Source organism: Phasianus colchicus, chromosome 3 (genome assembly GCF_987193195.1).
Source record: "Phasianus colchicus chromosome 3, bPhaCol1.hap1.1, whole genome shotgun sequence".
Taxonomy (NCBI): Eukaryota; Metazoa; Chordata; class Aves; order Galliformes; family Phasianidae; genus Phasianus; species Phasianus colchicus.
Window position 1 is genome coordinate 81,029,781 of NC_143438.1, and position 26,782 is coordinate 81,056,562.

The 26,782-nt window shown below is 39.8% G+C and overlaps 1 long non-coding RNA gene across 2 annotated transcripts; it reads right to left on the reverse strand.

Annotated features, from left to right (window-relative positions):
* Window positions 1-679: 679 nt before the first annotated feature.
* Window positions 680-26,718, reverse strand: LOC116227692 (uncharacterized). Of its 2 annotated transcripts, XR_004166620.2 has the most exons (5): window positions 26,585-26,718; window positions 26,213-26,310; window positions 21,998-22,074; window positions 1,768-1,916; window positions 680-802 (listed from the first exon to the last, which is right to left on the reverse strand). It is a non-coding gene; the product is annotated as an uncharacterized LOC116227692 (long non-coding RNA). The 2 variants fall into 2 exon arrangements; XR_016465287.1 differs by having other exon boundaries at window positions 26,213-26,718.
* Between the last annotated feature and the right edge of the window lie 64 nt (window positions 26,719-26,782).

A 26,782-nucleotide genomic window follows, 5' to 3' on the forward strand; every position in this document is an offset into this window, starting at 1 on the left:
CCCATGAGGAAGGTTGAAGGCTGTGGGGTTGAGGCCTGCAGATGTTCTGGAGAAGGCTTTGGTCAAGGAAACAGCAGAAATAACATGTTATAAGCATGATGGTGTATAATACGGCACTGCTGATGATTGAGGCACAATTCTTTGGAAAAGGACATTAGAATTTCAGTGTCTATAATCGGTGCTGTCATTCCTGTAGGTGTCAAAGCCTAAGCAGATGTTCAAAAAAAGGTCTGGAGGTGGAAAGCACAACGACTTTACCCACTCACAAAACATGGCTGATCCTGCAACTGCAGCACCCCTGCCCTCTGCTGAGGATCCTGCAAAGCCATTTTGGCCATGCCTAAGTACAGCTTTGACCCCTGACCCTGTGTGGATCCTGATCCTGGCCTACATCCCCATGTTCTTGGGCTGCAGGGTGACCTTCACGAGCCCCACACTGTTCCAGCCCTTCAGTTCTTCCTGAGCACATCCTCATCCCACATGGCATGTAGGCTATATAAACCTATATTAGCATCCCATTAAATATGTTCTATATTTTCTTTATTTGGGAAAGTATTTGCATGAATATATAAAATGTAAATTAACTTAAGATTAATATTAAACTTCAAAATACAATAATACGATAATAATAGCATACTATTTATGTAGCAAAAATAATATTTTAATTTTTATTCCAGTTTCTAAAGTAAATGGGGGAAAAAAGGTATTCAGATCCCAGAAGTTTTCCTCTCTTCTTCTTTTGCTTCTGTCTTCATCTTCGTGACATTCTGCAGTATGCTTACCTCCATGAGACAGGGAAGGACTGCAGGAAAAAATGGAATGGAAAACACGAAACCATTTTAAAATTACTTTCTAATTCTTTAAAAAAAGCAATTTATTTTGAACAGCATGAGATGCAATGTTTTCTGTCATTTCAGAATAAATATTTTTTAATCTTAAATGTTTCTAGGAGTGCTTACTCTCATCCTTGCTGTGAAGCACTCCAAGACTTATCACAATGATATTTTGTTACTTTTTTAATTCTTGAGTTCACACGTTAGAGTTTTTGAAAGACCTGAGAGCTTATTCAAAGTGTTTTGATTAATTATAAAGAAGCAAGTAACTTTCTGTTCCAGCTGAATAAAATAGACAGTAAAACCTTACTTAGTATGACTGCATTTAATACCTACTTGACATCTTCATGTCACACACCCAGTGGCATATTATTTTAAATAATAAGGTCATTAGAAATACTCAGCTTGACTGTTCTCACATCAGGAAAAACACTTTCAAAGTTAATGTAGGAAAACTAAAAGTGTGAGGAAAAATAAAGAGCCATAAAATGAAACCTAAAATTAAAACACGGGCAAGCTCATTCATTCAGGTATCATCGCTGTGTGTGTGTACCCAAAAATACGTCTAAGAAAGGAAAAGATTCCCAGCTGGTGCAGTATTTAACGAAGCTAGCTATGATGCATCTGCAACCATGCTGGTATGGTAAACATACTGAGCTCAAGTTATGAATGACTGTAACTCACCAACTTCACTGCTGAGGAGGCAAAAAAGCCCCATATGACAAGTATTCAAATCTCAGGCTGATTCACTTCAGATGTAATACTGACGGGGGGGAAACATTTGAAAGAAGGTGCAAACTCAGTACAGAAAGCCATGGAGATATAAAAATGAATATGGGATAAGAGCTCAGTTACCCCTCAGAGCTAAACCTCTCTTTGTGGAACTGTCTGTTCACTTAAAACTGAAAAATCTAAACAATTCTCCAAGACCTACTTTAGATACCAAATATTTAAGCTGTGTGATCAATAGAATGTCCTCCTGTGGATTCCTGCACGTTGCTTCGGGAATCAATTAAAGGCTCAGCATCTTCCTTCTAGTCCTGCAGGTTTCATCTCTCAGCCACGGGGCCCAGGAGTTGCCAACTGCCAGAAGTACAAAGCTGAAGATTAGTGGAGATATGAAGGGCAGGATGGCAGGAGAGGAGGCAGGGAAGTCTGTGTCCTGCAACTATTCATACAATAAAACATTATCGTGCCCCTATTCAGAATAAGAATGTAATGTATGCTAATGAAATTGCTGAAAAATAATACCATGGTACAGTATGAACTGTTGAAGTAAGAATCACAGAATCACAGAATCACAGAATCGTAGGGGTTGGAAGGGACCTCCAGAGATCATCGAGTCCAACCCCCCTGCCAAAGCAGGATCCCTACACCAGGTCGCACAGGTAGGCGTCCAGGCGGGTCTTGAATATCTCCAGAGAAGGAGACTCCACAACCTCCCTGGGCAGCCTGTTCCAGTGCTCCGTCACCCTCACCGTAAAGAAGTTCTTGCGCACATTGGTGCGGAACTTCCTATGCTCCAGCTTCTGGCCATTTCCCCTTGTCCTGTCTCCACACACTGCTGAAAACAGTCTGGCCTCGCCACTCTGCCCCCCACACCTCAGATATTTATAGACCTGGATCAGGTCCCTTCTCAGTCTTCTCTTCTCAAGGCTAAACAGACCCAGTTCACTTAGCCTTTCTTCATAGGGGAGATGCTCCAGGCCCTTCACCATCTTTGTGGCTCTCCACTGGACTCTTTCCAAGAGATCCCTGTCTTTTTTGTACTGGGAAAAGTGTTTTATTCCCCGTAGCCTTGGGTATGAACAGGTGCCAGGAAAGTGTCCTTGTTGTAAAGAAGGCTAATGCTATTCTTGGCAGCATTAGGAACAGTATGGCCATCATGTTTGAGGGAGGTGATCTAGAGCCTTGTGCCCAGTTCTGGGCCCCCCAGTACAAGAAACCCATGGACATACTGGAGAGTCTAGGAAAATACCACAAAAATGGTCAAGGGACTGGAGCATTTCTCAAACAAAAGTGGAGAGAAATGGGCCTATTTAGCCTGGAGAAGAAAAGGCTTAGAGGGGACCTTATCAATGTCCATAGATACCTGAAGGAAAGGTGCAGAGGATGGAGCCAGGCTCTTTTCAGTGGTTCTCAGTGCAAGGACAAGAAGCAATGGACACTTACCCTGAACACCAGAAAACACTTCTGTGACAGAGTGCTGGCACAGGTTGCCCAGAGGCTGTGAAGTTCTCCAAAAGCCACCTGGACGTGGTCCTGGGTGTCCTGCTCTGGGTGCCCTGTTTGTGCAAGGATTTGGGCTAGAGGGACCCAGAAGTCCCTGACAATCTCAGTCATGCTGGGATTCTGTAAAGAGTCCAAGTGAAAAGATCCCATTCCCTGTAATAACACTTTTTTTCATCTCAACTTTTTTTGCCACAAACACTGAAATGAAGAACCTGCAACTTGGACCTACTGGAGAAGAGAAACCAGCTGATAATTATGCAAGTCCTATGTATTACAGTCCTTGGGCAAGGCAAGTTTATATGAGACAAGGTTTGGGTAGTGAGATACTACAGAAAATACTGAAAGAGATGACTAGAGACCAGCACCTGGGACAGGGGTTGAGATGGAAAGGGAGGAATTAATTCTAGAGACATGCTATGGGCTCAGCATTTTAGTAGGAATTTAGCTTGGGGGAGTGAAAAGGTTTGGAGGCAGGAAAAAGAAGCAGATCTGAGGGGTACTTTTCAAAGAGATCTGCAGGGTTGTCAGCCTGGATATCCACAAGAGCTCCCAGGTGAGACATCCCATTCCTCTTCTTATTAAAATTTAAAAAACATTGTTTTCTAAGGATTTCTATTATAGAAACAATGTCACAAAGTAGGATGGGTTCTTACTGCATGAATCTATGTCCATAAAACTAGTTCCCACTGCTCTCAGATTGCTAATGGAGCTGGGCTTCTTGTGAAGGATTCAGCAGAAATGCACCACAGATGCTCTGATTTCCTTCTGCAGGTGCTTACAGATGGAGGCTGGATGAGTAGCATAGAGCAGCTACCTTTTAGATAACTAATATATGTAGGTAGGGGCAGATTGAAGCAAATACCTCAAGATGAATTGATGAATTGAGTGTTAAGGCTTAGCATGTGATCAGGCTAGAAGAGCCAGTGAGACCTGGCACACTGCACTTGCCTGGAGTCAGCCAATCTCAATAAGCAGTACAATTCCAGTGATGGCAATGGATCACCTTCTGTCAAACATGTCATTTCTTAAACTCATGGGTTGCTGCATAACTTTATCTTCAGACAATTTACTTTCCAGTACTTCTAAAATGTCACAAATTATTTTGATACATGACCAAATCTTACTCAGAGCCAATCAAATGTCTATTAGTTCCATTAATCTTCATGGAATACCCTTCACACAGGTGCATCCCTGTGCACTTTATAACAGAAATCAATTTCAATGGCAGTATCTATTAATGAATCTTCTTTAATTGCTGACAGTGGGATAAGCAACATCAGCTTCTTCCATGAAGCTGTGTCCAGCTGTTGCACAGCCTTCCTAGCTGCAAAAGTAACTGGCAAATACAGCAGCCTCAATGGCCTTGCACATTAGGTTTAAGCTGATGGCCCAGGTAGTTTTCCCATTGCAGCTAAGCTGGTACTTTCCTGCTCCTGACTAAAAGCCTGTCATTCCTTAGATTTTTGTGTACTAACTCTACTGTATTGAGGATGCTCTGGATGGCCAGTCAGTGACAAGATAATGGGTGCTCTGCAGTTTCTAGGCAATATGTGCAGGTATACTGATAGTTGGATATGAAACCTTTTAGGCCCACCTCCCCTGTCAGCCTGCTGCACACACTTTACAGCAAAAATGCAACAGGATGAGGCTCTTAAAAAAGTGCTTGGATAAAATGTAAAATTTGTGTACTGTAATGCATGAACAGATTTTGAGTCACCACATAATATAATAGTAAGGTTCATGGCCTTTTAAAAATGATCTTCTTTCTTTTTCCCTCCTCTGCTAGTTCAATTACTTAGCTCTCTGACCCAGCATATTAATTTCTTGTGGTCTTCCTTTCTGTCTTACTGCTTTATGCAGTTCAATTCCCAATTGTCCACATTGCCACCAGTAATTACCACTCCCACTTTCCCAGTTTTCTGCCATAAAAAATGTTGATTTTGTTTAGACATGAGGGCTGCTCCAAAAGTAATGCCTCCTATACTATGATGTTGGCCCATGATGTCAGAGACTGATGCTGGTGGTATGGCAATAGAGGCTGGACCTTCTCAACAGTATTCCATTACATGTTGTTGCCATCTGACAGGTAGAAGCAGAGGAGCAGTCTGACAAAATGGCATCTGACATGGAAGTGCATATGAAGCAAAAGTGTGTCAATGAATTCCTCCATACAGAAAAAAATGGCACCCACTGACATTCATTGATGTTTGCTGAATATTTATGGATACCAAACAGTGGATACGAGCACAGTGAGGTGGATGGTGCACTTCAGCAGTGGTGATAGCAACAGTGGGTCACTTCTGCTGGTGCAGAATTTTATTAGCATGGCATGCAGGCTCCTGTTCATGGCTGGTGAAAATACACAGCGAATGGTGGCAACTATGGTTAAAAAAAAAAAAAAAAAAAAAAAAAGCTTTGTAGCTAAGAATTTGCTCTATCAAATCATATTATTGTGCTCTTTGTATCTCTTGTAGTTTCCATGGAAATAAATGGAATCATAGAATCATTTGAGTTGGATGAGACCCTAAAAGGCGATCTAGCCCACCTCCCCTACAATGGATAGGGACACCTGCAGCTAGAGCAGGGTGCTCATGGCCCTGTCCAGCCTGACCTTGAACACCTGCAGGGATGGAACATCCATCACCTCTCTGGGCAACCCGTTCCAGTGCAAACCACCCTCACTGTAAAAAATGTCTACCTTATATCCAGTCTAAATCTCCCCTTTAAGTTTGAAACCATTTCCCCTTGCCCTATCACAGCAAACACAGACTTAAGAGTCTGTCCTCTTCTTTCTTACAGCCCCCCTTTATCTACTGAAAGGCTGCTATCAGGTCTCCCCAGAGCCTTCTCTTTTCCAGGCTGAACAGCTCCAGCTCTCTCAGCCTGTCCTCATAGGAGATGTGTTCCATCCCTTGAATCATTTTTACGGCCCTTCTCTGGATGCACTCCAACAGGTCTGTTCTCTCCTGCACTGAGGACTCCACATCTGGATGCAGTAACTTCAGGTGAGGCACCACCATTGCAGAGCAGAGGGGCAGGATCACCTCCCTTGCCCTGCTGGCCATGCTTCTTTTGATGCAGCCCAGGATTTGGTTGGCTTTCTGGGCTGTGAGGGCACATTGCTGGCTCATGTCCATCTTCCCATCCACCAGTACCCCCAAGTGCTTTTCAGCAATGTTGTGTTCAATCCTTTCATCCCCCAACAGGTACTGATAGTAAATAGGAGGCATTACTTCTGGAGCCATCTACATAGATTAAAATATTAAAAATCTTGGAGTATCTTCACTGCAAAGAAATGCCTGTACAGACATGCAAGCTGGTCCAACTAATTGAGATCAACATGCAGTGGTTTTGTGAGTCATCAATAGCACTTACAGAAATATTACAGTGATAAGCAATACATGCTATTAGTGTGTCTGATCACATTAGTGGCAGGCAGTCACAATTCATGGTAGGTTATCAGAGGATGAAATTTCTATTCTGTGGGGAAAATCAGTATTTCTGAATTTGCTTTCATATTAAGTAAGAATAGAGATAAAACACAGACTTTCTTGGGAAGAAAATGACAGAAAAGTACAGAAAAAAAATTACTGAGAAGGTTCTTCAGTGAATTATTTCAATACCGGTGAAGTAGCCTTCTCCCCTTTTGTTTAACCTTTTCTAATGTATAACAATATATAAATATTTTGACGAGTCCGATAAAATGTTTCACCTCTTCCAGAATTTGATCTTTCAATATTTTTTCATTACACGTTGAATAACCAATTCATCTAATTAGCATTTTTATATCTTCAAATCAGAATTTTCTGATACAAGTTATTGGCCAACTCTACTTACTACATTTACAATTACTCCGTTGATGTGTTGTCAATAGCAACTGTAATTTACTCTCCTTTAGAAATGGCAGCTGCAACCTGAATACCAGGTATTAAAATTGACTCACCCATGACCTCTCAGGTGAAGCTGTATGAAGAATGCACATTCTGTAATTTTCCAGACTCAATCAAACCTCTTAGAAGAGATGGATGACAACATTCAGCAATTCTCATATTCCTCAGCTGTTTGCTTGCTTAATTGGTGTCAAGTCAACTTCACTTAAAAAAAGACCCTGACATCAGAGAGTGGGAGGTAGAGATTACTCTTAACGATCTTCTTTGTTTCAAGCCTTAAACATATCAACTTCAAAATAGGTTGGAAACTGTTTATCTCGGTGAAAAGCCTTTCATAGCTTGGATGAAAAAGAGGCAGTCCCTACCACTAAAAATAATAATGATAATTCAGAGGCTTTGGACTTCTTGAAAGCAGTGAGATTCCTTATATTTTGTTTTAGGGAATTTATTTGTATTGGTTAATACAAGCCTGACGGTGATTTACAGAAAGTTCCACATCTTCTTTAGCTCCTGAGGCATTTGCATCCTTGCCAGGCTGCCGTGCGAGCACCAGGTGGCGCTCACATCTTGCTGTTCTCAATGCAACGGCCGGGAGAGGAGCAAAAGCTCTGCCAGGGCGGGCAGAGCTCTGGGGAAACTTCTGGGCAGGTTTGTGAGAATTCTTCTTGCCCTGCAAATGACATTTATATTCTGGAAAGGCAATCAGATAGAAACCTGTACTTTAATTCAGATTGCTATGCCATCCCATGGTGAGGGCACAATTCAGACACAGTGGATAACTTGGGAAGATGTTTCAGTGCATAGGATTTGATAGTTATTATGACTGTTATTTCTTTTTGTGTTACTTTTAAAGATTATCTTCCCTAGAGGAAAGAAACAGACTAACAGTTTTCAGATATGTAAGAAATTCTTACAAAGTACACTGCTCTTTGTATTCACCCCGAATAAGACAAAAAGTAATGAGCTTAAATTGACACAAGGTTAGACAATAGATAAAATGCTGTAGCAAAGAGTGAAGCACTAGTAATGAGTGCACAAGGTGGCTCTGGAGAGCTCATCACACCCTGTTCAGGAACAAGTGGGACAAATTGGTTAAGGAGGAAGGGCAGTAGAGGAAGGATAGAGCACGCATCAGGGTTCCTCCTACAGCCATTTTCTCTGGTTAGGTGAGATAAAGGCTGTACTCAGGTTCTCCAGCAGCACGTTGCACAATGGTACTAGCTACATCATGTTGGATAAAATTCTTAATAAACACTTGGTAATTGCAGCTCCTCAGATCCAGACTTGCTCAGTTAACTCAAATACATCCATACTAAAGGCAGTCAACCCTTTGCATTGTATCCCATTCGTAATATATCCTTAGATTTTGCATTCAGAGGACAGATTGGGATAAAGAAGCAGCTCCTTTATCTTGTAAATAATTTCCGTTTTTCCCTTTGGATACAGTTCTGTTTAATATTCGAAAACATTTACTTGCCTGGTTCGCTTGATTTGTTTCTTCTGGCCCTTGGAAATTGCTCAGAAACAGATTCTGTTGTATATATGTGCAACAGCTTCCCACATTGTGGGCCATTAGGATAAAACTCAACTTGAACTAAAAGAAAATAATCATACTTCACAAACATCATAGTCTAACATTCCTACATATCATCACACAAGTGAACATTTTTCATATAATAACAAACATGGAAATTGTGAGATTATTTTCTGAGACTTGTCAGGTAAAAGTATTTTGTTTTACTAGATGACCATGATGCTTCTGGATAGAAATTTAGAATTCACTGAGATAATGATAAAATCCTTATTCTTGACATTATTTAAAATGTGTGTTGGTGGATCCTGTTAAAACTTGGTAGAGCCTTTCAAATTGAGATCCTTCTCAACTTTTTTTGCATTGTTGGTGACTTTTGTTAAATATGAGCTTGATTATCCTTTCAGTGAAGAGAATTTTCCTTTTTCATACAGCAGCTTTCCAGTGTTAGGCTTTTCCTGGCACAGAAACTTCCAGTTCCAGATGTACATTCCCTGTGCAGGCTGCTCTGTGGTACATGCGCAGCCTCCAGAGTGAACCTGATGGTGAAGTGGCTGTTTGGGACTGCCATCTCTTTAAAAATGACTGAAAGGGAATGAGATAAAATGATACAACATGAAGCGACAAGTAGTGAAATGATCCCCAGATTGAGGCATTTGGAATGCTGGTACTACAAAATGCCTTCGAGATATTAACTGATGCACACACAGCTTTGCGGTACAGGCAGAGACTCTTCTTAACAAGCTGTAAGCCCAAGGCTACCTGGATTAAAAGTCACTCCAGGCTCTCTGTGCAGTCACACCGTGTAGAGCTATGCTGAGTACAAGAAATCAAACCTGTACCAGTGCACCCTTCATCTATGCCATCAGCTGGGGAGCATGTCAAACTATTTATGGAGAAGTGGAGAAATAGCTGTTCCTCATCATTTCTTTCCCTACAAACATACATATGCAAGGAAGCACACGCTAGAACTATCTCCTATTGAAGACACCAATTTTCATGCTACGTTTCAGTTTTACACATTGATTTTCTGGTGTGTGTCTCTCTAATTTCCACTGTGTAAACTGGTCACTATTACGGCTTATTGTGCTATGAATCAGCTCAAGGTTGACTAGAAAGCTGTAATAAAAAGTATGAGCGGCATTTACTTGTATTATGAATAATAAATGTTTCATTAAAATTCCTCCCATCTCTCTCAGTTCCCTTCTGGCTGGATTAACCACATCACCCATGTAGACTGCTGATTCGTTGGCTCTGATGTCTGAAGCAGGAAGAAATGGAACCGAGCGGTCCTGGAGAAGTACTTGACTACAGTAAAGTGACAAATTACAGCCATCAAGAGATTTTTCCATCACACGCTATAACCAACCATCTCAAAAATACAAAGACTTGACAACAAATCCACATTAGTTTTTGGAGAAGCTAACAAATTTTCTTGTACTCCTACAGCCATTTTAGCCTTCCTTCTGAAGTTCCCACATTCTGTACAGCATCCCTCACTAACACTCATCTATCTTTTAAGAATTCCATCTCTCTTTCTCACCTTTCTTAACACCAGTCATCCCAATTATCACACAGAGAAAACTGTAACGGTTTTATGAACAGCATACTAGTTCAGATTTTTAAATATATATGTTACCCACATCCATCACCGAATCAGTTTGTAAGAAGATGCAACATTTCATTAGACCAGATGGCGCAATTAAGAAAAAAAGAGAAGGCTGGATATAATGTAAAAATTGAACTTTTCCCATTTGGAGCAATAAATGCATTAGTTCCACTTTTCAAACCACTTTGATCTTTAAAAACATTTTATTTTCTAATTTGGAGAATTAAGAAAGTCAAAAAAGACATCAAATTTTTGAATTCATTGGAAAAAAAATGTGTCAGCTGACCAAGAAGACAATGTTTTAATTGATGTTCTTTTTCTTAATTTGCCATTTTGTTTTATTCAAATTTCAAAAGGAAAATTAAAATCTTCAGTAATTCTGTTCCTGTAAATTTCTAGTTATGCTAATTTAACAGCAGCAGGCAATTTATAGACAACAGCCACTAAAACTGAGCTCATTCGTCTCACCACTCTTAAACAGTAAGTTCTACTTCAGCTTATCTTGAGACAGAATTGTCTGTCGTTACTTTTTAATTAAAGCAAAGTAAGAAGAGAACACTGAGAGAGAGAGCTTGGCACCGGGATTCTCAAATCTGTTTGCTGCACGAGGGCAGGAGCAGCTGTAGGGAAGTGGGCAGTAAAAGTAGAAGTGAAGTGATAAACTGCATTCTGCCTGCATCAGATAGCAAAGTGATAAGGACAAATATGACATTCATGGCATCAAACTTCTCAGGAAACTTTGGAAGATCTGAAAACTGATGGTGCCGTAAGACTCAAGTAATATGAAAATGAGAATATTAAAAACAAACAGGAATAGAAGGTGGGGAATTTAAGCTGACATTTTCAGAAATGCATTTAGTTGGGGAAAGAGTCCCTTTGGATTAGAAAGTAACCAACATAACCTTTTCGAAAAAGAGTCAAGGGATCCGACAGGAAAATACAGAGCAGTCACACTCACAATCTACTTTCAGAGATCAAAAGGAAGAATAGTTAAAATAGCCAGGCTCCTCTTGCCTTCAAATGCATCCTTTGTTAAGACTTCTTTGAAGATCTCTCTGACATGCTACTCAAGAGAGATGCATCCCTTAGCTAAGATGTCCTGGAGCACTTGATAACACAGCCCACCAGCAATGAATGTCTAATGTGAAGAAAGAAGCATAAACAGATAAGGCAGAAAGAGGAACAATGGGATAAGAATAACAGGTTGTCATAAACGAATCCCTTGCCTGCTGAAAAGAATGTCTGCATACCTTAGAGATCAGTGTTAGAGATGGCTCATTGCTTTGTCAACAAGTCAAGAGGAAAAAAAAATGGGAATTGAAATGATGCGTCTTTTACAATAACAGAACAAAATGCATTTTAAGGCTGAAAAACATAACGTATGTTAACACTGATTTACTCTCCGACATACCTCTCCTGGATACAGTATTCAAGGTGTATTCCACCTTATACTGCCAGATAAAGAACAGACAAATCCTGGTGACATCAGATTAAACAGCACAAGGATTTGCAGCCGTCCCCTCAGAACCCAGCTAAGGTGGGAAGACAGTGAGATTTTTATTTTTAGGGGCGAATCCTCAGCTGATGCAGTCTGGCACAGGGCCACTGAAATCAAGATGCAAACGTGAAAATGAAGAGCGCAGTTAACACCTTATTTTGAAGCAGTACAGCAGTTCACAGTATGCACTGTTAAGCCCTAGATGACTTGAACAGGACTCAGCTGTTGAATTCAGCTCTCTGGAGCTGCAACACAGAGACTTTAACACAGTCACCATGAGGCATGTCCTTAAAGCCATCAGTGTTAAATCTCTGCCGCTTTCAGAGCCTTATATGACTCAGTTCCTCTTTGCTGCTATTTGCTTGCATGTGTTCACTAATCTTTTATACATCATCACAACCGAAATTAGCCTGTAAGTGGCTTGGTGCAGGGAGTTCATCTCCTCTTTGTTAGTAAAGTGCCACATATACCCACAGTACAATATAAATAAATAATAAGGCTAACAAGGCTGACTCTATATGTAGGGACTTAGCAGTCAGACAACCTTAACATCAATCTGCCACTTTATTAGCAGTCAGTGAAGCTTGCAGATTCCTGGCCTAATGTGCACACGCCAGCCAGTTTCAGTTGGCAGCTTAGCTCCAGGTGACAAAACATCTTTTCTGACTTGCATAAAAATATGTGTGGAAGCAAAGAGAAAGCCCAGAAAATAATACCCACTCGAAAGAAAAATGATACAAGACAACAAAGAGATTTAGAAACTGGGGGAGGGAGAGATCTATAAAGCCCATGATGATTTGAAAGCGCAGAAAGATGTTGAATTCAGTGATGCTGATGGTGATGGATTGGGCATTTGGCAATATGCATTTCTTGTTGTTCCAAGCTGCTTGTCTGAATTCTTGTTCCCTTTTCTTTGTCTCTTTCATCTGTCAATACGGGGAGCATGAGAATGGAAACTGAATCCTTACCTGTCCAGGACTGAAAGCACACAGCAGGGAGGCAAGGCGGGAGATGAAGGGGAGTGCCAGCTTTTGCCATGCCTATCTGCTAAATAATGCAAACCTGTTAAGTAACACAAACTGTATCCTTTGTTTAGCATCCAATGCCCTCAACTCAGAGGTCCTGTTTCAAATTTTTGAAACTGACTAAGGGAAGAACTCTCAAAAGAGATTTAGCTTTTAGAATTACCTGATTTCGGGATCTCTGACCGCTGGCATTTTTCACAGAATGATGGTATGTTTAGAGAAGAGCACTTGGCACTTCTTGAAAGAGACCTTAGGCTGGGTGGATAGACAGTGGAATCAGATCATATCATTAGTCACCGTAGGATACCCTTGAGACAGTTTAAGCATTTTGTGGGACAAGATGGGGGAACTGAAATAAAGCCTGGACAAGGTATTAGTGACGACCTTGGGAAAAACAAGACCTTTATGTCCAGATGCTCAGTGAGGCTATTCAGGTCACTAGTGTCTACATCTCTTCTACATTAGAAGGTTGTACTGAGGCAGTTTTGCTGGCACACTGCTTTCACATAATAGAGAGTCATCGTAGAATCTTTTGAGTTGGAAGAGACCCTTAAAGGTCATCTAGTCCAACTGCCCTGCAATGAACAGGGTATCCAAGTGGACTCTCCAATATGGATTCCACTGTCTCCTTGAAAACCTCCTTGAAAATACTGTTTTTTGTGTCAGAGTAATGCAGACTTACCTTACACTCTCATTCTCTAACAGTGCAAGAGCAGGGAAGGACCTGCACTGGCTGTAAAGACCACAGTGAATATCTCAAATTGAAGTCTCTGCTTGGGTCAGGAATGAAGGGTTTGAAAAAGCCACCGGTGACAGACTGTAAAGGGAACATTGTGTTTAAGGATCCTTGCTGGAATGAAGCAGAGTACTCATGTATTTATCCATGCTGCATACAAGAACCATCAGCTGTTTATTAAGGGAAACATTAACGGCACAAGTAGTGAAGAAGTTATTCTACATAGAACAAAATACAGTGTATGTGCATGGCAAGACAGACAGCGCCAGAAAACAGAACAAAACAGAAGTATCAGAGAAAATGTCCCTGTAGAAAAAAATCAAATCTCACTCAGATACAAGTCCTGTTAACTTCCACTCATCCAGGACTATACAATTTTTCAGATTAAAGAGGATTGCTGTAGATATTTTAGTAAATAGGTTCTATTACACAGCAAATGAACCTAAATGGTTTTACAGTTTTTCTTTTTCTTTTACTGACATTCTATTTTTTCACATCTTTACTCTTCTTTCTCTTGCCTAAAATTCATCCTGAGAACAAAAACTTAGTAGCAAAGTGTCATTTTTTTCTTCAGCATTAGGGCATTTCACCTTTGCTATCCTTTAGCACCATCAAGCCTTCTATTTAAATCACTAATCCCCTTTGGAGGAGGTCTTGCTTTCTCAGTGGCTTCATCAGTCAGACATCAAAGAGACTGCTTCTCAATTTATATTATTTTAAATGAGATGCCTTTAACTGCCATTGTTGCACAGCACAGTAAGCCATCTTTGCAAGATGAGGGGGATGGTCTGTTTTGTCACTTTCAGCTCTCTACTGCAATTAGAACCTGTTTGTCTGCTAACCAATCACACTTTGTCTGGCTTACAGCCACATTTTCACTTTTTTACATTCTCTACTGGGTTCAGCTGCATTTCAAATCTCTGAAATTGACATGATTTCTCAGTTATAAGCTCTAGACCTACATCAACAACTCTCAGTTTTGTCTCAGCAGGAAAGTTCCCCTTCCATCTTTCTTTGTCACTTAACATTCATCTTTCAAAATAAAGAACAGTGTTGCACTTACGACATCAGACTTTGGACATCTGCTTCCAATTTTTAGCTATGCCTCACACTTCTCCGGTAGATTTCCCACTGCCACTGGAAATAAGACCTTCCTGACTCAGCTGTCCACTCCAAGCTATTCTCTAGTGCATCTTCAGTGCCCTTGGGAACATCTTTTCCTGCAGGTTTCTTTCAAGTTCCTGTAGCTGATGGGAAAGTCTGGACAACAAGCTTGTTCTGCACACCACAGCTTTCAGATGACTAATACTTATAAGGAAATCCTGTCACCACCTACTCTCCATCCCAGATCTTTAATGCGCTAATAACAATGATGCCCTTCTTCCATCTGTTACCAGCCATCTCTGTTCAGAATATGAAATGTTAAAACACTCTTATTGTGTGTTTGAAGAGTGTACAGTCTGATAAAAGAGAGTGTACATGTCCCTCCAGTGCAGAAAAGGTTAATGCCACAACGATCAGGATCCCCAAGAGTTTTGGCCTGAGCTGAACTCTAGTCTTGATCCAGAGTTGAGAAGACTTACAGATCCAGAAGCAGCAATTATCACTATAACAAAGTTTAAGGCATCAGGAACAACATAATGAAGAGAGGCTGCTGAAGTAATTCACTCACTTTTCGCCAGGAAGCCAATCTGTTCCTGGCTCTCAGGCTCATATGAAGGCTGTGTTCAAATTTAGGTCTTGCCATATATGGCCAAATATCTGTGCCTAAGGAACATTTCATTTGAAGTTATTTTCTACTTTTTCCTTCTCCTTTAGCTAGGGAACACTTCAGTTAAGTTCATTCTGAAAATGTTCTCCTCATTATAAACACTCCAGTATACCCTGACACGTTCTTGTGGTATATAAGGGAACACTACCAGCAGTAGCACGATTGCTGTAGATCAATTAAGCTGCTGACATTTATTAAATAACCAACAGACAAGACAAGACACAAGTTGGTATCATTTTTCCAGCAGTAAAACAGATGGGCACAGTCTTGTTCAGACAGTTCTCTGAATTTCAAAGAGTCAAAATACATAAGGGGTCAGAAAGACTCATTTCCTTCTTCTACATTTTGAATATAATGATCTACAGTATAAAGATGACAGGGCAGATTTATACATTTCATAGGGATACACAGGTATGTACAAACAGATACAGATACACACATACAAACATTAACATGCAATACAGCATATTCAATACATCAGATGTGGTTCATAAGTCTTTATAAGTTCACTCTCCTGAACGTAGATTTGTGTTGGATATATTTTTAAGATATGACATTCAGCTGCATATAATTCATTTTAAATGTATTTGTGTAGTTGGTTTCTTCAGTTTTTCAGAAATCATTTGTGTGCTGAATGACTTTCTAACATCCCTTATTTAGAAGGGTCAATACTAATCCGATTTTTGTGTCAACCTTAGAGCACAAAGCACAGCAATTTCAATAATAAAATTAGTTATTATTTTGACAGCTCTCAAAAGTGTGATGCTGGCCCGAGTCTGGAATGTCAATAAGCTCAAAGCTAAGCACATGCTTAAGTACTTCCCTGGATCAGAGCCCATAAAACCAGCTGAGATGAGGGATTCATTAAAGGTAGACTTATGAATCATTAGCATGGAAATGGTCACTGAATCTTTTTAAGCAGATTACATGGAGAAGCTGGATACAAACAAAGAGAAGAAAAGGGACACTGCTAACTACCCCTGATGGACGTGGCAGGAAGCTGAGGTCAGCAGAAGAATCTGCCAAAAGCATCCCAGTAAGAAACCGACTCTGTTTCTTCAGATATTGTGTAAAAATAAAACTGCTAGTGCTTTTCTGACCTTAACATAAACAATGAGGAAAGGTGCAGAGAGGGGAGACAGATGAAGTCCTGAGTATTAGCTATTCTGTGTGAGTTTACAGCCATCACTTACATCCATACTAAGAGACTGACAAAATGTTCTCATGCTGATGGAAACCAATTTGGAGTTTCTTCTAAAAACAACATGGTGCAGATGTACAGCTGGAACGATGAAGGATCATCAATAGGATCATCTGCTAGTCAATAAGCAATTTTGTATATGTACAGTGTAAGAATATATGCAACACAAGATCATGAGAGTTAAACTCTGAAACAAAGGCATCGCAAACTACTGACTCCTTGGTATATTTACTCTGGGAGGATGAAAGATTGTTGGTCCCTCTGGGATTATGAGTCTGAGAAGCACTGTTATTTCAGACCTGATATTTAGATCAATAATGACTCAATGCAGCCTTATTCTTTACTTCAGAATCAGTCCTGTTTCTAAAGTCATTTTTTCCCATTTAGTATGTGGATTTGATGTGATCAACAACTTAAATACATTGCCTGGGCCAATATATTACAATTTTTAAACTACGTTGGTCACGGAAGGGTGAACTATAGGGTTAATCAATTCTATTTTAGAATTTTAAACAGAAACAAAAATATAAAAAAAAAAAATTAAAATTAAGGGAGAGGTGTTTTATGTTATTAGTATCCTCACCAGTGGTTAAGTGTCCTGTGAAGAAGCCCAGTTCTTCCACTATGCTTGTGTTAGCTAGACTATACAAGAAGAATGTACTCTCAGTCTGAATTTCAAAGAGTTACCCCAGCAAAAATACGCATTTTAGAAACTGCCCCTTATTTACTCTCAGCTGGACCAAGCTCATCAATTCCACTTTCCAAAATTTCCAAAACCAAGATTTTGATTCTGCAGATCACACTTCGAATCTGCTAAAATCCAGTCTTTAAAGCTTCACCCTCATTAGCTTTCAGTCAGGATTGTCAGTTAATAAAATGCAGGATGGCACAGATCCTCCACTCATGTAAATTTGCCCTGCCACTTGATAGCTGGCTCTTTGACATCAGTGGAACCAGGACAATTTCCATCAACCCCAATACACATTTTTTCCTCCTGTTATCCACTTCCCCGAAGACATTAATCACAAGATACTGCCACTGCTGTCATATACTGCCATATAGACAAAAGATAAGTCACTTAGAAATCTTCACATTTCATGCTATCAGAAGATATGGATTTAAAAAAACAGTTCAACTTAAATGACAAATGATGAAACACTGACTTGACCTTCGCACTGTATTTTTCTTCTTTTCGTGCTTGAGGATAAGCTTTTAATTCCCCTCATGCCTGCAGCTATTACTCAGCAGATATCAGCTGCTGAAGGACCTCTTCCCACGCTCTCTTAATACTGTATGTTTGCTCTATCACTTCTGGCACTAAAGGAAGCAGCATCCCTAAATACAATTCTATCATTGAATATTAAGATGAAGAAGAAAGTTGGGATGGTTGAGTTGCATCTCTGTTGGGAAGATGTGTTCAGGCTGAAAGAACAAAAAGGATTACTTGAAAGCATTGTATTTACTGGTCAAAGGGAAGGATTTTCCTGTAGTGTGTGGAGCTTATAACAGTAAACTATAATCGTTCTAAATGAAACTAAATATTCTTTTCATCTCAACTGCAGGAGTAGCAACATGGCACTGACTTTTACCTGTAAGCACTCTTTCTATACTCAGACTTTCTTCCTCTTAAAGCTGCAAAATGGATTTTACAGGTTTTTCTGAATTAAAAAACTAACTTTTTAATGTTTTATTTACATACAATAATTTGGCATCTGCATATGAGAAATAAGGGCATATGGGTCTGAAGATCTTCAGCTCACACAATGACACCTAGAGGTAATATCTGCTGAAGTTAAAAATGGAAAAATAATTCTATACAATAAAGTACTGATTTTCTACACATTTATATCATCTCTTTGGTCTTAGAACTATGCATGAACTGTTACTGTTAGAAGCATCATATCAAGAGATCATATTTGTTTTAATGTCTGAGCCTTTCTTTAGTCAATAACCACACAGGTGGCATTTCCTAATGCTTTTTGGAAGGGCTTCTTTTAAAGGGTTAGTGTTACCATAACATTTTAAAAGTTGTAATTCCTATCCCTAAGCTACAATACTTGCCACATGTGCCAATAACACTCTAATAGCATTCTGTTAGCTTGTTTTATCATGTTTGTTGTTTTTTTTTTTCTTTTCCTTTGAGCTATCAAACTAATTAGCTTATTTTTGTGCTGCTATTTTCTGGTCTGCTTCACAGTGATAGTTTTTTCCTCTTGTTATCACAAATCTATGTGATATGTCACTGAGATAGTGCTGGACAGAAACTTTCCATCCAAAACTTTCATTTAACAAAAAGCTTCTTTTCAGTTGAATGTCTTCAGTCATACCTCCCATCATGTACCAAAAGATGAGTGCTTTCAGAAAGACATTTTCTGATTTCAGAGGTTAAAAATAAATGAAAAACAAATAAGAATATGATTTCCAACCAACTCTATTTGGTTACACCACATTTGCAGTTCTCACTGAATATTGAAAATAGACAATGGAAACATCTTCACCGACTTCCGGCATATACTTTTTCTAAGACCTAAATTTATGGCCTTTTATTTTTACATTTTTAATAGTGTCTTCTAAAATCCAAACCAAACCTTCTTGTTATTGCAAGAAGCATGCAGTTTGAGCTAAATGGACCCATGATGGCTGCTCTGAACTTGAAGTAGAAGATACACCACAGTACCATCCAATGTAACAGTCACAGTATTCAGTGTTGGAGTCAAGATGATTCATCAGCATTGACAGTGTATGTGAAAACAGTATTGTGTCATTCACAAAAGCAGCAATATTTCAGCCAGTTCTGCAGAGCAGCTAAGATCCGCCTGGAGGAGGAGGAGTAAGGCTGAACAGGAATGCTGGACTTGTGCTTTTCTGTTTTTCATTTCCTTTATAATTCATTGGATCTTCAAATATCTTGAGTAGGAAGTGATGCAAAACAGCTGCATTTTCTCAGAACGCTTTGCTATGGTACCATGCAATTTTAAATAATTTCGCATCTTTTTATCCTTAACTTTTGTCTGCTTGCATCCTTGCTTTTTGCATATCTACAAATACACAATAAGCCATGAGTCTTTTTAAGGTTGAGGCAGCTCCTCTACTGCCTGTATTGAATCAATGTCAACAGCACATCTATGGCAGCCCCTTTCAAAGGTACAACACTGTACTGCTCATCCACAACATCCTGATAAAGAAGCAGAGAAATTGATATTTGAGCGCTGTGTGGCTGAGATTCCTTTTTGCCTTTTATCATCATTTCCAGCAGACGTATTGCTACTGGCTGGGGTTGAGCCTTTGCACAAATGAGTGAAAATATGCTTCTCCCATCCAAAGCAGGAATCCTCTGATACTCGGAATATTATTAGCACATTCAGAGACCCTCATGCTATCACACTGTATATGACAGTATCCTCACTCTTCTAATAAGCCTTTTTGAGCTGTAATCTTAGAACACAGATCTCAGGTCATTAATTATCATCTGCATTCCAAAAAGAATTCTTCCTCCAGACACAGGCAAACTTCTGAAACTGAAGTAACATAAGATTTCTTGCTCACTTCACACAGAAAATGGATACTGTGCTCCTTCATGCTACATTTCATGTTAAAGACATCCTAAAATAATAGTAAAAACACCAGAACTCAAACTCCTCTAAATTCCATTTTTTTCCTTTTTAAAATGCTATAGATTACGAGATTTCCTCTTTAATAGCCTTCTTCTCTTCCATTTCATTTTGCATTTCAAAGATATTGGTTATAAGGACAAATTAAAAAAACATTTATTATGGGTACATTTTAAAGTGAGACTGCATTACATAAAGAAGAGTAGACTGGAGTGCATTTATGAAAGTATGGCCAGAGGTCAAGGGAGGTTCACTACCTCTAGTCTGCCCTGGTCAGGCCCCATCTGGAGTACTGTCTCCAATTCTGGACTACTCAGTCCAAGAAAGACAGGTAACTTACAGAGAGAGTCCAATGGAGGGACACAAGGATAATGAGCATCTCCTGTATGAGGAAAGGCTGGAACTGCTCAGCCTGGTGGAGACTGAGAGGAAGTCCTATCAATACTTATAAAAATCTAAAGCATGAGTGTCAAGTGGATGTGACCAGGCTCTTTCTGGTGACAGGACAAGGGGTATGGGCACAAACTGGAACACAAGAGGTTCACTCTGAACATGAGAAAGAAATTCTTACTTTGAGGGTGACAGTGCACCGGAACAGGCTGCCCAGAGAGGTTGCGGAGTCTCCTCTGCAGATACTCAAAACTCACCTGGATGCTTTCCTGTGAAACCTACTGTAGGGAACCTGCTTTACTAGGAGATCGGACAAAACAATCCCCAGAGGTCCTTTCCAGCCCCTTTAATTCTGCAGATCTGTGATTCTGTGTCTGCCCTGCTCAGCCAGCACTCTACTACCTACTGTCTGGAAGTTAACATGAGACAGTGATCACTCCCAGTAGGTAGTACATCTGTTGCTACTCTTTTCCAAAGTTAAGAGTCAAACAGTATGCATGTGGCCTATTCCATGCCAATTGGCCTCACACCAGAGAGAAGCCCAGTGAACGTTTATTAAGACAGTTGCAGCCATATAGAGTCTACTGAACATCTGTTTCACACACAGTATACGCTGTAAGCTACAAAACAATTTCCAACACTCCACAATAAAATTGGGATATACAGTGTTAAAGAGGAAAAGCCTAAAATCTCAATTACTATAGTAGTAGTGCAATTACTATAGACCAGGCAAGATGATGAGTTTTGCAACTGTCTAAGACTGCAATAGCTGGGAATGTGGTCAGTAAAAATGGCCAGGTGTTGCAATTAGCTTCCACGCTACTATAGGAAAACTACTTTGAGTAATTATGAGATACATCTAGAAGGCCATATAGGAACAAGATAGAAAACTTTAGAGAAATACAAGAAATTCACCCAATTCTGCAATGTATCACTTGTAATACATTACACAGAGGGAACATGGCCAGAAGTTTTGCATAAATTATGTCAGTGAGTCAATCCAGGAACCCTGCAATAGTGCATCAGCCTGGAGGGATGATTTGTTTTCAAACATCTGCCTCCAGCTATGCTTTTTTTCTATCTGTTGTTCCATTTCCTAGTTCGCATAGTCTTATATCACTGAGAAGACACAAGTGGCATTTGACTTACATTGAGAGATGATGGCTTTTGTGGACAGGATCCGCACTACATATCTTTCATGTCCTTATAACTTTTCCTGTAACACCATCTACAGTGCTGACTTCTTTCATGGTAAATTAGGACGCTCCAAACAACTTACCCAGAAGCTATCAGTTCCTTCCTTTATCTATCTTCATCGCTGTTAAATACACAATCTCTGAATTGCAAACTGTTTAGAACAGGGACTGTTCTCTGCATTCACACAGTAGAATGATGTTATGCTTCTCCCTGGAGTCTCCTACTGCTACCATAATGTATTTGCCATTACTAAACAACATGTCATTTTCTTTTTAAATCATTCTACAGCTACCAATAAGAAAATAAGATGAGCAAAATGCATCTTGTGGTGAATAGATTACGTGAATAAATGTCCAAATGAGGATGTAACAGAGGCAAAATGATTCAATGAATGATTATACGCAGATGCATGGAGCTACTGACCAGAAAGTCGCCCAGGACTAGATTTGTAGCACTAGACGGGACAATCTTACCACTTTTAATATCTGTTTTACATGCCATCCAAATTTGCAGGCAATATCTGATTCTCATGCAGGAGCAGTTGTAGAACCTGTAAGAAAGGAAACCACGGAATCTAAATAGATTGACACAGAATAAAACACAATTACTTTTGCTGATAAAAATGAAGTTACAGATGAAAGAAAACATATCTTGCTGGAGATAAAAAAAACAATGATGAGGCTTACAGTACTTTAAGAATACAAATATTTTTTGCAGGTGATGGACAGGTGGTTCCCCTTTCTCCCCTCCAACTGACAGTGGCAAGGGCTTGTTCCTATAAAGTCAGATAAAGTTTTCACCTGTTACTAGTGGTTTACAATCAGAGAAAGAAATAAATCATTAAAAGCAGATGAAGATACCCCAGGTTGCTGCATCTGTCAGAGTCTAGGACAAAACATCACCTACTACAGAGCACAGCATGGATATTTTACAGAACAAGGACATATTTTGTGAAATAGTACGTGATCCTTCTCTATCCTTCTACAGAGTAAGACACAGGAATATAATCTGTCAGCACCTTAATAAGAACTGTGGCTCCAACTGTAGAGGGTCAGTGGGAAACTGCATGCTAGCAGTGACCCCTGAAGAGAAAAGTCATCCTTGCACACCTGATTATAATGCTAATAGCACATAAGCAGTCAAACCACAGTGTACAGTAGCTTTTGTCCTATATTAACTACTGTGCTGTCCACCACAAAGTCATTTGTCACTAACATACTTCCAGCATTGGTGTAACAGCTGCAAAAATATAATTAGTCCCTCCACCTCTGTCCCACTGGGTACCAGTCACTGCTTCGGAGGTCTCTTTGGATAGGTTTCTGTCCTCTGCTGGACAGAGGTCAAGTCTTCCAGAAGCTACTTGCCTGTATAAATTACAGTGCACATATTTTACATCTCATTGTAATGCTTTCTTCTGCCAGCATCTGCTTCTTTGCAAATGTTCCATTTCCAAGCCATTTTTGTGCAAGCCCCAGGAGAAGCCATCAGACAAGCATGCTGAAAATCCAACCACAGGCATCATTAATGCACATCTGGCTGATGAAGACATACAGTTTATATAAAATGCAATTTGGAAAAACTCCTTGTCCAAACAGTTAGTCCCACAAGATACCATTTGCTCAGGAAAAAATAGTACCAGGGAAAATATCTGAATGTCTATCACAAGAAGTCAAATGCTGTCTAAAGTTATTTTGAGGCAAAAAGAAAAAGAAATGATGCCGTTGTGCTTGCGTACTTTGCTGTGTCAGCATTTAGAGCACTAATATAGCTATAGGCTGTGGAAGAGGAGCTGGATAGAAAGAGACAAAAGGAGACAGGATAGGCCTGCTGGTGGGTTTGGGTCTAATGTCACAATGTTGAGATTATGTTGGGAATCCAAGATGTCTCTTCAAAGACAAGCAACTGAATGGTTGCAAAATGAACAGGCACTTCCTTCTAATCCTTTTTTTACTCTTCTGTCACTATTACACTGAGAATACAACTGTTTACAAGGGTGGACAGTGATAGGACAAGGGGGAATGGTCTTAAACTGAGAGAGAGGAGGTTCAGGTTAGATATTAGGAGGAAGTTTTTCACACAGAGGATGGTGACACACTGGAACAGGTTGCCCAAGGAGGTTGTGGATGCCCCATCCCTGGAGGCATTCAAGGCCAGGCTGGATGTGGCTCTGGGCAGCCTGGTCAAGAGGTTGGTGACCCTGCACATAGCAGGAGGGTTGAAACTAGATGATCTTTGAGGTCCTTTTCAACCCAGGCCATTCTATGATTCTGTGACTGATTCTATGATTCTCTGATAATACATGCTACTGGGCATAATGGTCTACCATGTAAACATTCTTCACACCAAAACTGGAAGATGAAACTAGCTCTTATGTCCTATAAAATACCAACGAAAACATTTTCTGACTTTTGTGGTGTGATTACAAGTGTTAAGTAGCACTATCATGGATGGTCCTGCTTCCTTCTAAACTGCTGCCTTCACAGTTGATGGAGATGCTTGTTTGACTGAGGAAAACGACACTATGGGAAAAATAACCAACACTCCAAGCCCAATCACACACACAAGAACCCCACAATCCACCTCGCCTAATCACAGTTCTTAAATGCTTCTTTTGGCCTATAAATGTAATCTTTGTTGAATTAAACTCCACCCAGTTTTACTGTCTGTGTTGGCCACAAACACACTAAGAAATTTATGTGCTGTGCTGTTATCTATCACAGCCTGGTAACAATAAAATTGTGCCTTGCCTGTTTATTGTTGGCTAAGGTTCCAGAAAGTCCCATTATTTTTCCTTGAATCCACACATAAACACAGAATGGGACAGGACTGAGAATGAAAGTCCTTTCCTGGATAACACTTCTCCTCAAAGCCCATCTGTCACTCTGGAAGCAGTATCAAAGCACTGCTGCTAAGAAATACCACAAGGAGAACCTGAGAGTGAGCATACTTTTCTTTAAACAAGCAAAACAAATGATGATCCAGGAATTCTACTACTTCTGTTTATTTTTAAATAGAATGATTCACGCTGCCTTGCAAGCACATTGACTGTTTTACAGAAAATTGAAAGAAAACAAGATATACTCTTACCTCTCTATTGAGTGTTTTTGTTTTGTTGATAAAACACAGCCACACAAACTTTGTAGTTGCTCATGGTTTGAGTTAGAATCTCTTAAAATACTATAATATCATAAGTTATTATTACTATGAAAATGATAATCTCTGAACTAGTTACTCTTTAAAAAGCTCTAATTAGAAATTTGGTTTAAACTTCAGAGGACTAGAAGATCCTGTATAGATGCATGCTCTCTGTTAGTTTTTTGTTAGCTTCTCTACAACCCTGTGTAGGAAGAGAGAAAACAAGGACTTGATACTGTGTAGTAGTTGGCAGCATCCTAAGACACTGGTTGAACTGATGCCACAGAAACTGAAACGGATGTGAAAGATGAGCTGTCTGATTTGGACACCTTCCAGATGAAAGTAGTTTGGTCCAAGACCAAACTGAAGGCACACAAAGACAGCTTAACTGATTTTTTTAGAAAGCAAAATGTATATTCATCTTTTTCTCATCCAACCATAAAAACATTCCTTATCTGAAAGGAGATTCCTTTTCCTTGTAGTGAAAAATCAGACTTAGAGGGTTCCATAGATTGGCAGTGAAGAACATGAAGGTCCCCTAGCAACGTTCTTCAGCACTTTTTGCATGCAGACTTGGCTCTCCATTTCAACTGCCTACTGTAAGTAGCAGTCGTATACTTTAGTATTTGACTGTACATGGAGCCTGTGTCTGGCAGCACTGAACAGTAGGTGGTCTGAATCGCTCATTACTCTCTGGAACTTAAGATGCCATTGGATTTGGAGCAGCAAGTTAAGCAGTGTGAACAGAGCTCTTGGGCACACAATCAAAAAAGGAAAACATTATCCTTTGTGCTCAGCTCTTGAACAGTTCTTGCATCATTTCCTTAATGTACAGTAAAACATAAGCCCTTAGAAAATCTCTGGGGGCTGCTTTTCCCATGCGTTGTCTAGCCAGACGCAGTGGGATATTCTTTTGCTGTCTGAAAATATCTCCCTCTCATTTTTATGAGCACTTCTTTTTCACTCAGTTTAAGACACTCCTTTTGTATTTTTTTTTTAAATGTTAAAATTTTGTTAAAATACTTCATAATTATTTACATTGTGCCTTGGCTAAAAGAGCATGCTACAAAGAGAATGTAGCCAGGCAACAAAAACTTCAGTTTAAGCAATGGGGTGGTGTTTCCCCTCATTAATCTGAAGAAAAAAAAAAGCTTTCTGCAGCAAAATGTCTCTGAAAGCAACCTTGTACAGTTCTTGGCTACTTTCTTCTTTCTTAAACAAGGGTGGTATACTATGCGTCATTTCTGGGTTTTGTTGTTGTTGGTTTTGTTTGTTTGTTTGTTTGTTTTTGTTTGTTTTTTGTTTTTTTACAGCACTACAAATGCAATGCATTTTGTACAAAAGATCATTCATAACATTTTTATTACAGCACAACTACATTAAATGCCCTCTTCTGCATTTCAGGTTCCTGTTGTCAAAATCAGAGTTTTAGGTGAGACAGCAACAGCAAAAAGAAAAATTTTGACCCCATTTTTTGCTTGTGAAGAAATTCACTTTCCATTATAAAGACAGACAATAAACACCATGTAGTGCATTGATTACTGAGTACCTACCAGCCCTCACAAACTCTGCCCTATGTCTTTTAGGTGGAGTTCCTTTTTCCTTGCACAGGAATCGCTGTTCATGCTTTGAAATGGCACCAACTCAAGTACTTGTTGTGATAGGAAAAAGAAAATAGTTTCAAACTAAAAGGTGGGAGATTTCAATCGGTATAAGAAGAAAGGTTGTTATGCTAAGAGTGGTGAGGCACTGGGACAGGCTGCCCGGAGAGGTGGCAGATGCCCCATCCCTGAAGACACTCAAGGTCAGGTTGGGCTGCGCCCTGAGCATCCTGATGGAGCTGCAGGTGTCCCTGCTCATAGCAGGGGAGCTGCAATAGATGGACTTTAAGGCTCCCTTCCAACTCAAACGATTCTATGAACTACCTTAGTGTAGCATAAGCAGCCAGGACACGCACCACAGAAGCATCTTACACGCATTCAAATACTGCGAAACCAGAAGGCTTTTCTATACGGGAGAAAATACACCTACACAAAAAGATGCAGTGGTACGCCTATAAATGGATAAAATTAACACAGTATATAATCAACGATTTCCCAACGTGACCAGCCAAAAGCAGTGTG